This window comes from Gordionus sp. m RMFG-2023, chromosome 1 (genome assembly GCF_954871325.1).
Source record: "Gordionus sp. m RMFG-2023 chromosome 1, tfGorSpeb1-WG-v2, whole genome shotgun sequence".
In the NCBI taxonomy this organism is placed as follows: domain Eukaryota; kingdom Metazoa; phylum Nematomorpha; class Gordioida; order Chordodea; family Parachordodidae; genus Gordionus; species Gordionus sp. m RMFG-2023.
In genome coordinates, this window is record NC_088775.1 from 60681718 (window position 1) to 60698867 (window position 17150).

At 27.0% G+C, this 17150-nt stretch overlaps 1 protein-coding gene across 2 annotated transcripts in view; it reads left to right on the forward strand.

Annotated features, from left to right (window-relative positions):
- Positions 1-17150, forward strand: part of LOC135922148 (uncharacterized) — a 90938-nt gene that overhangs the window by 1738 nt on the left and 72050 nt on the right. The gene's annotated exons all lie outside the window — the stretch shown is intronic.

Here is a 17150-nt window from a genome sequence, read left to right on the forward strand (position 1 = left end):
TTTTAATTTCAAAATTTTAAGGGGTCTTGAGCCCATGTTCACATTTCCCCCTCTCCAGTGACGCTACTGGTTCAAATGAATAATTTTAATATAATTTAATAAATCATAAAATATATTCATTAATAAAATAGCATATAAATTACGTTCTTTATAGATATTTTTGGGGAACTCAGAACATCCATTCTACTTCCATCAATTTATCTAAAGTTTAAAGGTATTTAATTTAATATAAAAAAATGCACCTCAAAGATTTAAATTCTGCCCCAATTTTTCATTTTTTAAACAATTTTTTTTACAACACTTTCAGAGGAACAATTTTTTCCGATCTTTTTACCTTTTCCGTTATTTGACCTATGCTACTATATATAATATTTACATGTTTGATTCTGGTGCAATTAGCAAATGGTTTTTAATTTAAGCTATAAACACCCATAAATTAAAGTTCTTTAATCATTGACGTAGACAATAAATTTGAAAAGTTTATTTATATCATATATTACGTAATGCTATTTCCTTTAATAAGAGATGTCTGTTTTATTATAGGCTAAGCAGAGAACGAATAAATAATTCTTTTATTTCTGCCTCTTTTTAAACTTATCGATTTAATTTGTAGAAATAAATGATAATAATTATACCATACAAATAATTTTTGTATTATTTCAGTTATCGATTTTCTAAACTTTTTACATATCCTACCTGCCTTTTTATATGGTATAAAATAAAGAGATTTCTTTTTTAACTGCATCTTTTTATTAATTAAAATAGAACTTTTAGAGCAATAAAAAATATCTTTTCTATACAGCAATATTTGCCTAATTTGGGGCATTGACTTTATCATTTAATCATTCCTGCAATAGTGTACATTTTATTGCTTTTACCACGCCCTAACGATCACTGATTTAGGCTTTTGATGATTCGGGCAATTTCACGATTCAATCAGATGAAATTTTATAACTTTTTATCAGAAAAAATGTTAAATTGAGCATTTGTTTGTTAAAAAGCTGCATAACTTTCTTGCACCATCACATTAATTTTTTTATTATATTATAACTTGATAAATCGGGCTCATATTTATATACTTGGATTAAATTTTGCTTTTTAAAATAAAATTAAGGATATAACGAATTTCAAACCGGAAGTTGTAATTATTTTCATTTCGGCTTATTATATATAAGCAAATCTTTAACTCAAAGTATTCATTTTATACTTTAATGTTATGCATACTTTAAATATTCAGTAAAAACTTTGATAATTTAACGATGTTTTTATCTCTTTTTTTCTATTTATTTACAAATGATTATATGAAAATGTTAGTAAATATTTCCCACCAGATTTTTTTTAAACTTTTTTTATTTATTAAATTTATATTGTGAATATCAAGCAAAAAAATCAAGAATATGAATTTTGAGCCACGGCGAACTGACTGACCAGCCAGAATTCTAAGAACCTATCTAAATTTTTACCCACATGCGTCATGATGTACGAATCTAAAGAATATAATTTAATTGTATAAGTTTTACCTCTGTAAATATTTCTTTTTTTATGTTCTGTACATCGCTATTTATCAGTGCTGTAGAGCTAAAATTTGTGCTGGGGGTACTCTATTATTTAAAAAAAATGGTGGGGGGAGGGCACAAAATTGTTTTTCCAAGAATTTGAGGCAAATTTTTTAAAATAGTTGTCATGTTGTGAAATCCACAATAAGCTTCAGTCGGAAACAAAGTTCTTTGATTGGCTCTTCCCCACAATGAATGTGAGTGTGCTTGTCAGTTATCTCTATAAATATTCCATATCAGATAAGGTAGTTTAAAAGATAAAAATAAAATTGAATATAGTATTTTTATTGGAATTGGCATCCATTAACTCATTTTGCATATTGTCTATTAAGGTGATTGATTTTCGTTGATAGTGCCTTCTGCTTTCCTTCAATATTATTTATCCGTATTTATTCATTTTCATAGCTTCTTGAGCTATTTTCATATTTTCTCCTTTAGAAATATTTAATATACATTCATTTAGAAATTATAAGAGATTTAGAACCAATTAGGCTATCCTTAAGCGATTTTAGAAACCCTTCGCTTTATTGTTTTTTCAGCTTTAGGTAAACTGATTGTGTCTTAAGCCTTAAGTTAGATTGGATAATTGAAATAGAACATCATATATCTAGGCAAGATGATAAGATGCTTTCTAATCGAGTGGATTGTCCACTAAATTTTGCTATAATTTGCTAAATTATCGAAAAGCTTATACAGTGCCCCATAATTATTTAAAACTATTAAAAATACGGAGACTGCTGACACCCATCGTACAAGTACCCTTCCAATCTTCAACATCTGAATTCTCAATTCAGATGCTATTTGATCCAACGCCTATTAAGTTTCATTATACTGGCTATATAAACTATATAATATACATTATGTCAATAACGGCTTTAATGTGATAAACGCTTGTTAACACTTTATTACATTGGACATGGCGAATTCTAAACGATGATATTTAAAAAATGTCAGGATATGGATCGTTGGATATAGTGCGCAAAGGCGTGTTGCTCACTAGATTTATTCTCAATCATGACACTAGCGCCAAACAAAAGAAATCCATTATTTTATAAAAACTTTAAAGAAAACTTATCGGATTTAACAAGATCCTGTAGGGTAGGAACAATCCCCTCTGTCTTTTCATTCCAGTTTAATCAAAAATAGGTTTATCAAAAGAGGACCCCAATACCGATTTTACATAAATAACCAAGACTGGTTTATTTAACAATGTTGTAGATTAATCTACCAAAAAAATTATAGATAATATTATCAATTTACAATATAAAATCGCTATCCTGGTAGATAGCTGTCAATTATTAACAAACAAATCTACAAATGGGCAATTCTCTTGCAAGATTATAAGCAGTATTAAACATTATCTTGGTTTGTTTATCAATGTGATTAAGGCAGTTATATGGCTTCAGGCCTTTTTCAACAGTTTTGTCACCTGAATTGGCATATTCCCACAAACATTGTAGTATGTGATCTGTCTTATCATTCACATGATATATGCAGTCTGTGGGAAAGCAGGGTTACAACTAGTAGACGGCTAGTTAAAACGGATACAATGACATTCATATTCATATTTCTATTGGATAATCGTTTTAAGAACCAATCAAAATAGTGAATGGTTTGTTTTTGAATTAAAAATGTACAATTACATTCATATACTATCTTTTTGTTTATAATATTTAATGTTTATTTCACGATGAAAAATATATGCAGGGATGTGAACCCTTCAACAATAAAAAAGCGTCCGGGTTTAGGAATAAAATTTAATAAAAAGGTCCGAGTTCAAGGTTTGAGAACGAAAGAATTATTGGCTAAAAATAACAATTTTATTTATTTATTTCTTATACTCCATAGGCCTATTTAAAAGCTAATAGGAATCGAAGAGTACATTATTCATATTCGATTCGTTTAAATGAATCAATAATTTACTATTCATACGTATAACAATACTTACTACTATTTATACTCGATTTAAATTATTAATTCGTTTTTTAAAAATAAAAATTCATACGAAAATATTGGTTTTAACTAAGAAGCACCTTACACAAGCACTTTATGTATACCTTGTTAATCACATCACCCATTAGGTTGATAGGTTATCAATGGAAATGAAATGACAAATTTTATTAAAAAACATTTATTAATTTGAATTTAAATATTTGGATTAAAATATTTGAATAATTCAATTTGAATACAACTAATTCGTCGAATATTCAAAAGGGTCCAGGTTTGGGTTCAGCAAAAATACGAGGGTTCCAGGTCCGGGTTCACTACCCTGATTTTATGTTTATTCATGATAAAAATATGCTAAATATACTATTATAAAATTTATTTTAAAATATTTTGGAAGGAGCATGCCCTGCTCCTTACCTTCTTGAAAATCTGGCAGGGGGCACATTAAATTTTTTTAAATCAGCGGGTCCCTTTGTCCCCCTTCAGACTACATCCCTACTATTTACATAATAATTCAGACTTATAAAGACTCCAGCCTGGCGTTATTTTCGAAATAATATAACTAAAATTGTTCTTAATTTAGGAAATTGAACATGAGGAATTTATTCTATTTAGGTAAATGTTATACTATTTTTCGAAATCGTGTTTACTTTTTAACAAGAGAGTTCATTTATCAAAAAATCGGTAAATGTATTTCCAGTATACGATCTTTCTATACAATGGGTTTAAATTTAAATGATGGGAATAATTGTTTTTAATTCATTTTTTATCAGATTCCTGTTTTTCTCATGCCTGAACATTTTGAATATTTTAAAAAATTAGAATCTCTTATATCATAGATTATATTGTAGGGTTTTATTAATGTTAGAATGATTAATTTACTACTATTATTATAATATATTTGCTACAATATTAAATTTAAAAAAAAATAACATAATGTATTTTTTTTTTAAAAAGTGTTCTTTTCTGTCTGATACATCTGGAAAATGGATTTTTAGAAAAAAATATGATCATTGTATTCATCTAGATATAAGATTTATATCCAAGGAATTCGTTAAACTTAACGTTATATCATTAAAATTCAATTTTTCTTTCAAACGATGTAAATTATTATTATTTTCATGATAATTTTGAGTTCAGCAAACATATTTTTGAGCTTGTAGGTAGTTGTAATTAGAGATCTGAAAAACTTATCCCAACCCACCGACTCGGAAAGTTATGATTATATTTTTCGGAATGGGACGGGTCGTGAAAATTTTTTTTCGGTTTTAATTAATGATATCAATAAAACATGAGTTAATTGTAGATTATTTGCAATTTTTGATTATTTTATATAGTATACCTATATTTAAGCCCTTGATATGTTTTGCCTAATCTTTCACAAAGGGGTGGGGGGGGGTCAAGGCAGCCTTAATTTACGCTATTATTTAAGATGTGATTTTTTCAAATAATTTATAACCGGACCAATCAATTATTTATTAAAAAAAAAGGCTTTAATACCTAACAGTTGCCTTCGCGAAATCTATTTTTTGATGTTTTGCTAAAGTAAAAATTATATAGGCTCTTTGAATATGACTTTGTTCCAGCGCGACGCCACTTATTCACTCCTAGCTATCATCTCGAAAAATATAGGCTATTTAATCATTTTTACAATATTATATAATTTTTCACTTTGTAAACTATACTATAATATTAATATTATATTGCACTTTTTTTTGTTATTGTTTAATATTATGTAAAATATATCATTTCGATCATTGCAAATTTCCTACTCTTTTTAAAAATAATAAAATAATTTTATCATCAATTTTTCATTGTAACATAGATATTTATAAATCACTGAACTAAAACGTGAACAAAAAAACACGTATGACGGTATGAATGCATGATAATAACGTATCTTTGATTTTTAAAAAGTGAAAAATGATATTATATTTAAAAAATAATAATACATGAACATCAATAGCCAAAACAATAAATTCTATATCGTATCTGTTTTTGTCCCTGCCCTTTTTTATTCTGCCTTAGTTCAGCCGAATTTTTTCAACCAAATACGACCCGAATTTAAAAAAGGTTGGACATCGAAATATAGTTCCTTGTAAATAAGTTTTATAATGATTTTATTATTTAAAAGCTATATTATCACTAATATAATAATATAAAAAATGTAAAGAGAAGTGCATAAGATTAAGAATGCATATTTAAAAAGTCAAAAAAGAAATCTTCAGAAATCAGTAAATCCGACCCGACGAGAAAATATATCACCCCGGTTCTAATAAAAAAATTATAAAGAACACATCAGGCATGATAAAAAACGAAGACAATTTTTTATGCCGGTTCATTAGCCAATGCAGTTTCCTATATTTCTGGACTTTTTCAGTAGTATAAGTGCTTAACTTAAGTTTTAGTTTATTATAATCATGATTGAAGTTGGGGAAAAATAATAAATTCAAAATAGGAAGGAGGAAATTTATTTCCCTTTGCCAACATTGTGGAAATTATAACACCTGATACCAAAATCTTAAAAAAATAATAGTCAAATGAAATGTCCCTCGGTCGTAATCTCATTAATTGTAGATTTAAACCTATAAAATTTGATTGCCAAATTTATTTTTTAATAATAAATCGAGTTTTTCGTAAATCGTGTAACAAACACCTATATATCCTTTTCCCACATATTTATTTGATATTTAAATATTTTTCTAAGGTATTTTTTTCATAAATTTGAACAATTTTTCCAATTTTAATTACCTTGATAAAAAAATAATTAATATTACGTGAACGAGGAAGATATTTAATAGCGAGAAATAGATTTAAAATTACAAGGTTAATAATTTAAAAATCATTTTTTTTTCTACGTTAATTATTATCTCATCATCATTCAACCTGTGTAATCAAATTTTTGTTTAAAATATAATAAAAAAATATATTAAGAAAGATGATTTTAACATTCCTAAACTGTAAATTATAAAATTTAAAAAAAGATTATTTTTACATTTTTTCTTGACTACTTTATTTATGCTCTACATTATCAAACCACTGACAAATCGGGAAAGACTTACTAAATTGTTTTTAATTTTGGGTTTATATTATTGCGCATAAATCGAATTATCCGATTCGTACTTTACGAATACGAATAATAATTTTGAATAAGAAATAATAGCCTTATCATTTGTCTAAAAATTTTTTTATGTAATTTGAAATAATTCGTATTATTCGAAAATAAAAATAAATCGTATCACACTTTTCTTATTTAATGATGATTAAACGTCCATCTCATCTGTCCTGTCCCTTTTTTAATTAAGACGGATGTCCCATGAATTTGACTCGCCCGAAAAAAGCTCTAATACTATATTTTTAAAATATATAATGGCTTTTATTATAAAATTAAAAAGAAAAAAGTGCCATATAAAATACTTAGCCCGATCCCAGTGGGGTTACCAAGGGGGGAACACCCCCCATCGCAAATTTGTTCTAATATAATTTTAAGCTAATAAGAATTTTACTCCTACACATCCCTCACCTTCCTTACCCTAAAAAATGTATACAATATATCACTATAAAGACGAATTTGAAAGAAAAATTAGTAAAAGTTAATATCTTTTTAAAATAACGGCTATAATTCAATATTTTTAGAAAACACTATTTATATAAAAAATTACTGAAAAACCAAAAATAAAATATAACCTAGCCAAGGACTTACAAAAAGTGGCATAATATATCACTATAAAGACGAATTTGAAAGAAAAATTAGTAAAAGTTAATATCTTTTTAAAATAACGGCTATAATTCAATATTTTTAGAAAACACTATTTATATAAAAAATTACTGAAAAACCAAAAATAAAATATAACCTAGCCAAGGACTTACAAAAAGTGGCATAAATAAAATTTAATGCAGAAATCCCCTCTTAACAGTATTCCCCCTTGCTCAAACTGGCCTGGGGCAAATTTTTATTGGGATTTTCGGCCCATAATTATTTTTACACTGCCCTGCCCGTAAAATATATTTTGTATGTCCATAATTTTTTATGAAGGAGAGCTACATAAATTTTGCTAATCTTATTCTTTAAAAACATTTTAAAAACTCCAAAAAAGATGAATGGATAGCGCGATGTCTAATATAATTCCGTTATAATACTTTAGTTATATTCAAAAATAAAAATAAAATACTTTAGTTATATTCAAAAATAAAAATTTAAATATATGAATAAAGGTAGTAATAAATTCTCTTTTTTAAAATTAAATTTGATATAAATTTTTTATGACTTTCTGTAAATAAATATATTTTGTCTCCGGTCTTTTGAAAAATGGCGTTCAAAGGAATCTTATCTTTATAAGCATATTTTGAACATATAGTTTGCCTTTACACAAAATAATATATGATAATTATTTTATTTAAAATGTGATCTTATAAGATAAATATATATAAAATTAATCATTTTCTTATATGGAAAATATGATAATTTATATTTTAAAAACTTCAATCATACATATCAAATCAAACTATTTTAAAACATCATTTTTTTTTAAATTTTACATATGGCAGGGCAGGCAGACTCTTTTTATCATTTTTATAAAAATATGCCATAAAATTACATAAGTTGTGTAAAACTAGGAATAGAAAGAAGAATAAATTATAATAAATTTCATAACAAAGTTATATTTTTGTGTATAAAATGCACAAACTTACCATTATAAATTAATTTTTGCGCTTTTGACTATCCAAATCGATATATTAATTGGGATTATAATTATATTAACATACAACGTGTAGTAAAGGATAAATAATGGCAGCGCCTACCTTTTAAACTATTTTTATGGTATCATGTCAGTCCGTTCGCTTCGATACTAATTGGTTTTCTTATTTATCTAAATTTGAAGTCACTATTTACATTTACTAATTTAATGATTTCATTTTATTTATCATATAAAAATGGGTGCTGTCTGTCGTATTCGAATGAATTTGACATTCTGATCGGATTCGGTCAGGCCATACAACGAAAAATAGCCGAATATGTAAATTTTTTGAAATGCTTCTGATATCTCAAAAATTATTTATAGTAAAAATAAATTTAATATATCAAATTGATAAATCTATCGAAAGAATAAAAGTTGGCGCCAATTTGAGTCTTTAACTCCGGTTTACGTTTAGGGCTTTAAACGTGTTTTTACGGATTTTTTTAAACCTTTTTTTAGATATTTTTTATAAGTAGATACGATGTGAAAATTTTGGCTACGCTATCGACTCTTCCAAAATGTACATTTTTTATCAAAAATTGATATTTTTATTTGCCTAAAATAGATGGCGCTATACGAAACTACTGATTATGGTTAAAATTTTATTGCTAACTTATCAATAGCAGGATATTTTCACTTTTATATTAAAATATTTCCAATTTCGGGGCCATTTCATGTCAAATTGATCAAAAGGGTCTATTTTCGGCCGACTCCTTTTAAAATGATTAAAAATTGCAGGAATTATTTAGATTGGAAAAATAAATTAGAAAGCCGTTAGCTCGCTAGTATACATCTGGCTCCTGAAATTGCTTATATCTCAAAAACTTTTTAAGGCATGAATTCTATTAAAATGAATTTAAACGTAGGAGAATATATCGTTCAGCATATTTTGCTGAAAATTATGTCTGTGGCTCAAGATAAAGTGCAAGGATTTCACTGGAATAGAGAAGTTACCACTCATACTTTTATAAAAACATTATTTAAATCACTTAAGTTACGTAATAATTTCGGAATTTTACATTTATAATACAATTGCTATTCATTTATTCCAAAATGTCCGCTACTTAACAGAAAAGGCCAATAAAATTCTTCAGAAGGAGCAGCATCACTATAAAAGAATCGCAAAAATTTAATCAATCTTTTCCACCAGATATTTTCGGAATAAATTTGTGTGGCATTTCTGTATCACATCTCATGGCAAATCGGCTTGTGATCGTGTCAAAGGAACAGTTAAACGTTTAGTGGCCAAGATTAGTTTACTAAGACCTGTCTCAGAACAAATAACTTGTTCTAACGAGTTTTTTTCCTATTCTAAGGAATATGAAAGGTATAAGATTTCAAATTTATTAATATATCGTCGGCCTAGAATTGGAGTGCTCCACATGCAAATGTTTAAAATGAGAAAATTAACATTAAAGTTTTAAATCAAATATAGGAAAACCTTATTCGTCAATTTTGACAGAGCTATAACTTTGGCAAAAATTAATATTTTTTTAATCTAGTTTTTATTTTTATATATGGGAATAAATAAGTTATTATACACTTCTAACTCAAAAATTTTGAAAATGTCGGAAGCACTCCAATTCTATACCGATACCTACGATATATTGTATAAATTTTTTTACTAGGGAATAAATTTCTCCTATACTAAGAAAAACGAATGTGAAAAGGTCAAATAATTTTAGAAGAGATTCAATAAGCACATACAATACCAACGCAAAAATTTCTTACTTTTTCTCCAATTTCTCATGATAAAATTGAAGTTAAATCATTTTACTCGAATATTTATGCGAATTTGATATATGAAAATATAAGCATGTATCTACCACAATCAATAATGGTTGTAGGTTTTGCATCCTCAAAGACCTTTAAATTCTTATTTATATCCTTCCTCAATTGACAAATTGTGAATACATAAAGCACAAATTTTAGCTATGGTCAGTCAACTGCTACCTGCACAGGTATTATTTGCGTGGCCCTGCCTAGATTTGAAAAAAAAAATTTCGCCCCTGTCTGGATTTTTTATTTTCAAGTCCAACCCGGCTCGGATTAATTTTCGGCCCTGCCTAGATTTCTTAAAAAAAATTCGCCCAAGATGTATAAATTTTTTCAACGGCCTTGAAAAATATTAAAATTCGGTATTTACGGATCGTTTTTCAGCGAATTGAAATCCATAAATAGTTTTTCAAATCATCTTATCTTCTTTGTCGTAAAAAGAGTGAGTTTGAATCACCGTACTTTCAACTAGACTCGTCGATGGTAATTCAATTCCCTTTTCCTTGTTCCTCTTGTAATTTAAAATAGTCTTATGTTTTAGGACAGAGAAAATGATACATATCTAAAATAAATTTTTCCATTAAAAAGTTTATTATATTTTGAATATTGAGTGTATATTTGTTGCTTCTAATTTGATTGAATATTTAAAATAATTAGTTGAATAATTAATTTGAAAATTATTTTATAAATCGCCACCGCTTCTGCTTTAAGTAGATCTAAAAAATGAATATATGTCCCATGATAATCAATTTTTAAAACCCGAGACTTGCAGGTTGGCCTAAATTTTAAAAAAAAATTGGCCCGGATTAAAAAAATTTTTTTGAGCTACCTTTCCCATTTTTGATTATTTTACCCGGCCCAGATTTTTGCCATTTTATATATTTTGGCAGTATTCTCTAAATATGCGAATCCTTTGCAATCAAATAAAATGTTGTCCAGGGATATTCATTGCTGTACGATAACCGACCCAGGAAGCTTGGGAGAAATTTTATTATAAAGGATAGAAGAATACTTATTTCGGAGCCCTGATTAATAGTTCATAGTTCCTAAATAGAGGCCTGCTTTCGATATTTTATTCATAAAATATTAATCCGTATTTCTTAATGTAATATATAATACCCCCCCCCCCCCCTATACAGGTTTTTATTCAATTGTCATTAAGTGAATTGCATTTTTTTCACAACTAAGCAAAAAGTTACTTTCAATTTGATAGTTATATTTTTAAGAATCATGAAAGATGAAACTTATAATTTATAAGCCAATGTGCGCCTGCCAAAATTTAAAAAAAAATACTTATTGTTTTATATTTTACACATATTAGTTGTTTTCTTTCTATCTTTTTTACAATAAAATTTTTTTTATCGAATTTACATGAGATTTATTTTTATTTTTGATCATATTATTATAAATTAAATACGAAATTCGTTTCATAATTTTTGATATTAAACTATAAAATATAAAATTATGTATTAAAAATTAATTATTAAATAAAAATGTTTATTTTAATACTACTATATTTTTATTTATTAATAATTTAACCTGTTTCCCTCGTAACCCTTATTTAGAAAAATGTATTTTTTTAAACATTTAAAATAAAATATAAGTAATATGTTCGCATCTGTAGTAAAAAAATTTTACATAAAAATTTCAAGATAACAAAATAATTGAGAATACTAATATTATATAATATTATTCAATACCACCTATCCAACAATAATGAATATGATTTAATATTGCGATTGTTTTGTCTTGCTGTTTTTCCATCACATTTTAGAGGCAAGGGTGGAAAGTTTAAAAATGACCCGTGGTAATGGTGACTAGTTATGCGAAATCGCTCCATTTGAGCTGATTTTTAAAGGTTAACTCAATATTTTAGCCAGAAAATTTTGCCTAAGCTTCAAGATTTCGCTATTAAATGTCGAAACCCATATGCATCTATGATCAAAATCGTCAGGCTTGCGCAATATTTTTCTAGATATAATACGAGTTGGCCATTTTTAAAAAGTATCTCAAATAGAGCGATTTTTTATATCTAGTTATATCTTATCCCATAATATGAATAATTTAGTTATATAAATATATTATTTTTTTAAAAGAGACAAGCTAATAGTGGCAGGTTAAATATTTTACCAAAATTTTACTAGTGATTTATAATAATTTTTTTTATCGATTTAACTTAGGTTTTATTTTATAACAAAAGTAAAAATAAATTATTAAAGGTGAAAAAACTCAAAAAAAACATTGAATTTTTTTTTAGCTTGCATTCTAATTAATTTGTAAAAAACGCCCAATAAATAAATTCTTTGGTTGCATTAGAGCCCTGCATCAGGCGTCCTTATTCAAGATAAATAAAATGGCTCGACAGATTCAAGAATTATTTTCAAAAGGTCCTCTGATCCGAGTCCGATATCTGAATTCTTATTTATTAAATTTTGAAAAAGTGCGATATTTTAACTGTCTAATTTAATACATATAATGTAGTTATTGCCTGTTTCCAACACCATGAAATAATTATAATTTATAATATAACATATTTATTAAATATATACAAATTGTGAATAATACAGCATAAAAATTATTTATTCTATAAAATATTGAAAATTATTAAAGTCTTGATCCAGAATCTGAGAACATTTTGCGAATACTGAAAAATGCAAAAAAAAAACAAAATTGAAATCAAGTCACATGATTAAAAAAACAAGAAAAATAATATTCAAATATGAACAAGCCATAAATAAAAAAAACAGTCTTGTTAACGCTCCTTTTTAAAAGTAGCGACTCCCGCTCCCGCTCCTACCTTCTCAAAAGGAGCGAACTCCCGCTCCCGCTACTACATATTAAAAGGAGCGCTCCCGCTCCAACTAATGGAGTGCCGTTCCATAACCGCTCCTTTGATTTTCATTTTTTTAGAAGGTACACGAAACAAAATCATATTTTTTTATCAAAACGTTTTATTTATATTATATGATATATCAAAATTTATAATCTTTTATTAGCTTTTAAAAGTAATAAATTTTCTAAATTAGAATCTAACAAACACCCACGCTTCTCCCCTAAGACCTGTTTTGCGATACTAAATAGGCGCTCCACAGGAGCACTAGAGGGAAGCGGGGTATTGTATTTTATATAAATATTTTTTAATTCATGGAATTGTTCCAAAATAGTAATTTTGCTATCATTATTTAAAAAATATCTATCCAATATATTAATTTCATGGTAATCGATTTCATGGAATCCAAAGAAATCTTCCAAATCATTACAAGGTTCCCGTGAACTAGTTGTAGCTATTTTTCCGTCGGGTATTTGTTTCCTTAAAAAATTAATTAATCTGGCTTTTAGTTCCATATTTTTTGGATCTTTTATCCATTCCCAATTCAATTTAAATGCAGGATGGACAATCGCTGCAATTATATTATCATCATTATAAATATTTGGAAATCTGCAATAAGGTTATTTAAATAGATATAATTTATGTTTTATTTTAAACCTTTTATTAATACCGCTGATGAGAGACTTTACAAGAGGTTGGCAAAACTCTAAATCTGATAATTCATTTAATTTTGAAATGAGTTTAAAAATGGTAGGACTTAGGAAACCCATGTCCATATGAAGCTCCCCTTCAAGGATTTTCAGAGCTTTTTTCATAGGTTCATTTATTTATATCACTAAGATAACGATTATATTAATATTTACTTGACTATACTCTTTAATAAATTTAAGTTCTTGGGAGTTAAAACGTATAAGCCCATGGTTATCACACAACTCATCAAGGTCCTTTTGTTTTTCATCTAACATTTTATCTAGCAAAACCATAGACTCATAATACGAATTCCACCTAGTGGAATTTGGGCATATTAGATACCTACCCAACTTTCTGATAATTTCGTCCGCCATATTTGTAGACATATTTTGTTTATTCCACAAAGATTGATACTTTTGGAATAAACTTTGAGATACTATTTGAAAGCTTCTATCCCCTAAAGCTTTCTCTGCATCAACTGTTGCCACCAAATTAAGATTGTGACAAGCACATCTTGAATGTTGAGGGAGATAATCAAAGCTTTCTGGGTCATTCCATGTCAAATCAATCACTTTTCGGCCGACCCCTTTCGATTTCGATAAAAATTCGTAGGCTGGTTATATATGTTCCCAATAGATTATAAACAAAATTTTAGCGCATTAGAAACTATATTAGCGGAGATATTCGGGGTTAAAGGTCCAAAAAACGTCTTTTTTTGCTTTTTACTGATGTTAAATAATTAGTTTTTAATTTAAAACTAAATATGATCAAATATTGAATCTAATATCAATAGCCAAGTTAATAATTGATGATTATGGCGAAAACATCAAAATTAATTTTTGATAAAATATGGGTCATCTTATGGTCAGTTGAAAACTTGAAATTAATATTTCGAAATGTATATGATCTCCGATTTTTAATTTTTTTAAGAATTATTATCCGTTTACTTTTTTTTAATAATTTATTCGACAATCAGTATGGCTGGGTATTTATTTAAAAAAATATTGGGATTATTATACTTTAGAAAAAATAGATGGCGCTATATATAATAGTTTTAATATGTTAAAATTTATTTTTTTATTGATTAAAAATATTTTAATGTATATATATCATACTAAATCGATTACAATGTGCATTATATATATTATTTGTAATTCAGATCATAAATTTTTAAAATCTTCACAAATTTTGCCTAATTAAGAGAGTTTATAAATTAATTAAATCTTACTTCATCTAAAGGAATACAAAGCCTGGCTAGCTTGTGAGATTCTTCAGGAGATAATATATATGTTCGACTGGTGGGAGTAGAAGGATTGACCAGCGAGAGAATATGAGATTTAGGCAACACTAAAATATTATCTTTCAGAGGAAATTTAAATGAGGCTGAAGGTCCACAAGGGTGTAAAAATCGGATTTTTACTTCTTCATTTGTATAACTTTTATCGATTATATATCCTAACCACCATTTATCATCATATACACATGTTATATATTCATTAATATTTTAAAATATAATTTTCTCATTTAAAAACGGAACTTGTTTTATATTATATTTTTTGGAATAGAATATATTTTGGTTTTTAGTTTATTTTGATCAATGGGAATAATCCCGTGAATTTTTTAGGTCCCATGTATGGGCAGTGCAGAATTAAATCTTTTACGAAGGGCTAATTCCTCTTCGATATATTCTTGATTGGATACATATTCAAATTGAATATTAATATTTTCTTTAGCATAATTATATAATTCTAATGGTTAGGATTTGATTTTTATTTGACCTTTGAAGACTAGCTCTGGCAACTAATCTTTTGACAGTTCCTCCGATACCGTCACATGCATTTTTGCCGTGAGCAGTGACAAAGAAATGCCATTCGGCAGGAATATTAAAATCGTATTTATGAAAGCATATGTTCAGAAAATTTTTGCGATTCTTGTATTGAGACGCGGCTTCATCCGAAAAATATATTATTTTTTATGGTTTAGAATGAAATTTGGCTGTTAAGAATTTAATGAATTTTTTTTGATAAAGGTGGACTGCACTAGTATTATGGCTTAATGATTCGGACTATTTTTTAATTCTTCTCCAGATTTATAATATGCTACAAATGGATGTTTAGTGGCCTGCACATTGTTCCAATGAAATCCCTGAACTTCATCTTGTAAAATGAAGGAATAATTTTCAGAATAATCTAGAATTGTTAAAAATTCCTCATCTTTTAAATTTTCTTTGGAATTCTTCAAAAATAAACTTTGTGTTTAGCTATAAACGAGTGACGCAGTAAAATTTGAACTTTTTATAATAGATATTCGATGAAACCATCAATGGATTTTATAATAGTTTCAAGATTTGCTCTATCCACCGTGATCCATTGTTTAAACGTGACATATTCTATACGATTTCTCTGAAACAATTCGTATAATTGGCCCATAAGAGATTCTATACCAGGGCATTGATCACAATTTGTTAAATAACATTTTGGCTGAGATGGATTATAAATAATTTGCGCCAAAAGATTGTTATAAGAATTTATACAGTAATCTTCTCCTGCTGTAATTTCAGCTATTACATTTGTCATTAATTTCACATTCTGATGAATGGCGCAGACACAAACAGTGTGTGTGCCATCCAACTAAAATTCAGTTTTTTGGTCTAAGTTCGGCAAATTTAGGGAATCCAATTGATATACTTGGGTATTCTTCCTTAAACATCTTGAATATTTCTTTAAGATTATTTAATATAAATCTTTGCTAATTCTTTCTCGCCTTTAACAGATACACAATCTTTTATTCCAGGCATGAGTCGGCTTATTTCATCAGAATTATAATTTTGTTATTTTTATTGCTTAAAAAATTTTTCAAAATCTTTGAAATTTTCTTTATCTCTGATTATTTTAATAATGTAAGATAATGACAATTTCATAACATTCTTGGTCTTAATGGGTATGACTTAGTCTGGGGAGGGGGTGGATAGGGAGTTGGGGGTAGGCCTGGTAATTAATGCGATTTTCGATTTTTCCCTTAATAATTTTTCTGCACCCCTTTAATCCTGCTTTTTTGTTCGTGTGCTAGTCCTATTTTTTAATTATTTTAATTTACAATGAAATATTAAAAAAATTATTAAAATTTTTTATCCTGCGAATATCTCAGGGGAATAAGGTTTACAAAGTTATATAATCGAATTTTATGATATATTTACATTAAAATATTTTTAATCAATAAAAAAAATGAATTTTAACATATTAAAACTATTATATATAGCGCCATCTATTTTTTTAAAGTTTAAAAATCGCAATATTTTTTTAAATAAATATCCAGCCATGCTAATTGTTAAAGAAATTATTAAAAAAATAGTAAACGGATAATATTTCTTAAAAAAATTAAAAATCGGAGATCATATACATTTTGAAATATTAATTTCAAGTTTTCAACTGACCATAAGATGACCCATATTTTAAAAAAAATTATTTTTGATGTTTTCGCCATAATTATCAATTATTAACTTAGCTATTGATATTAGATTCAATATTTGATCATAATTAGTTTTAAATTAAAAACTAATTATTTAACATCAGTAAAAAGGAAAAAAAGGCGTTTTTTGGACCTTTAACTCCG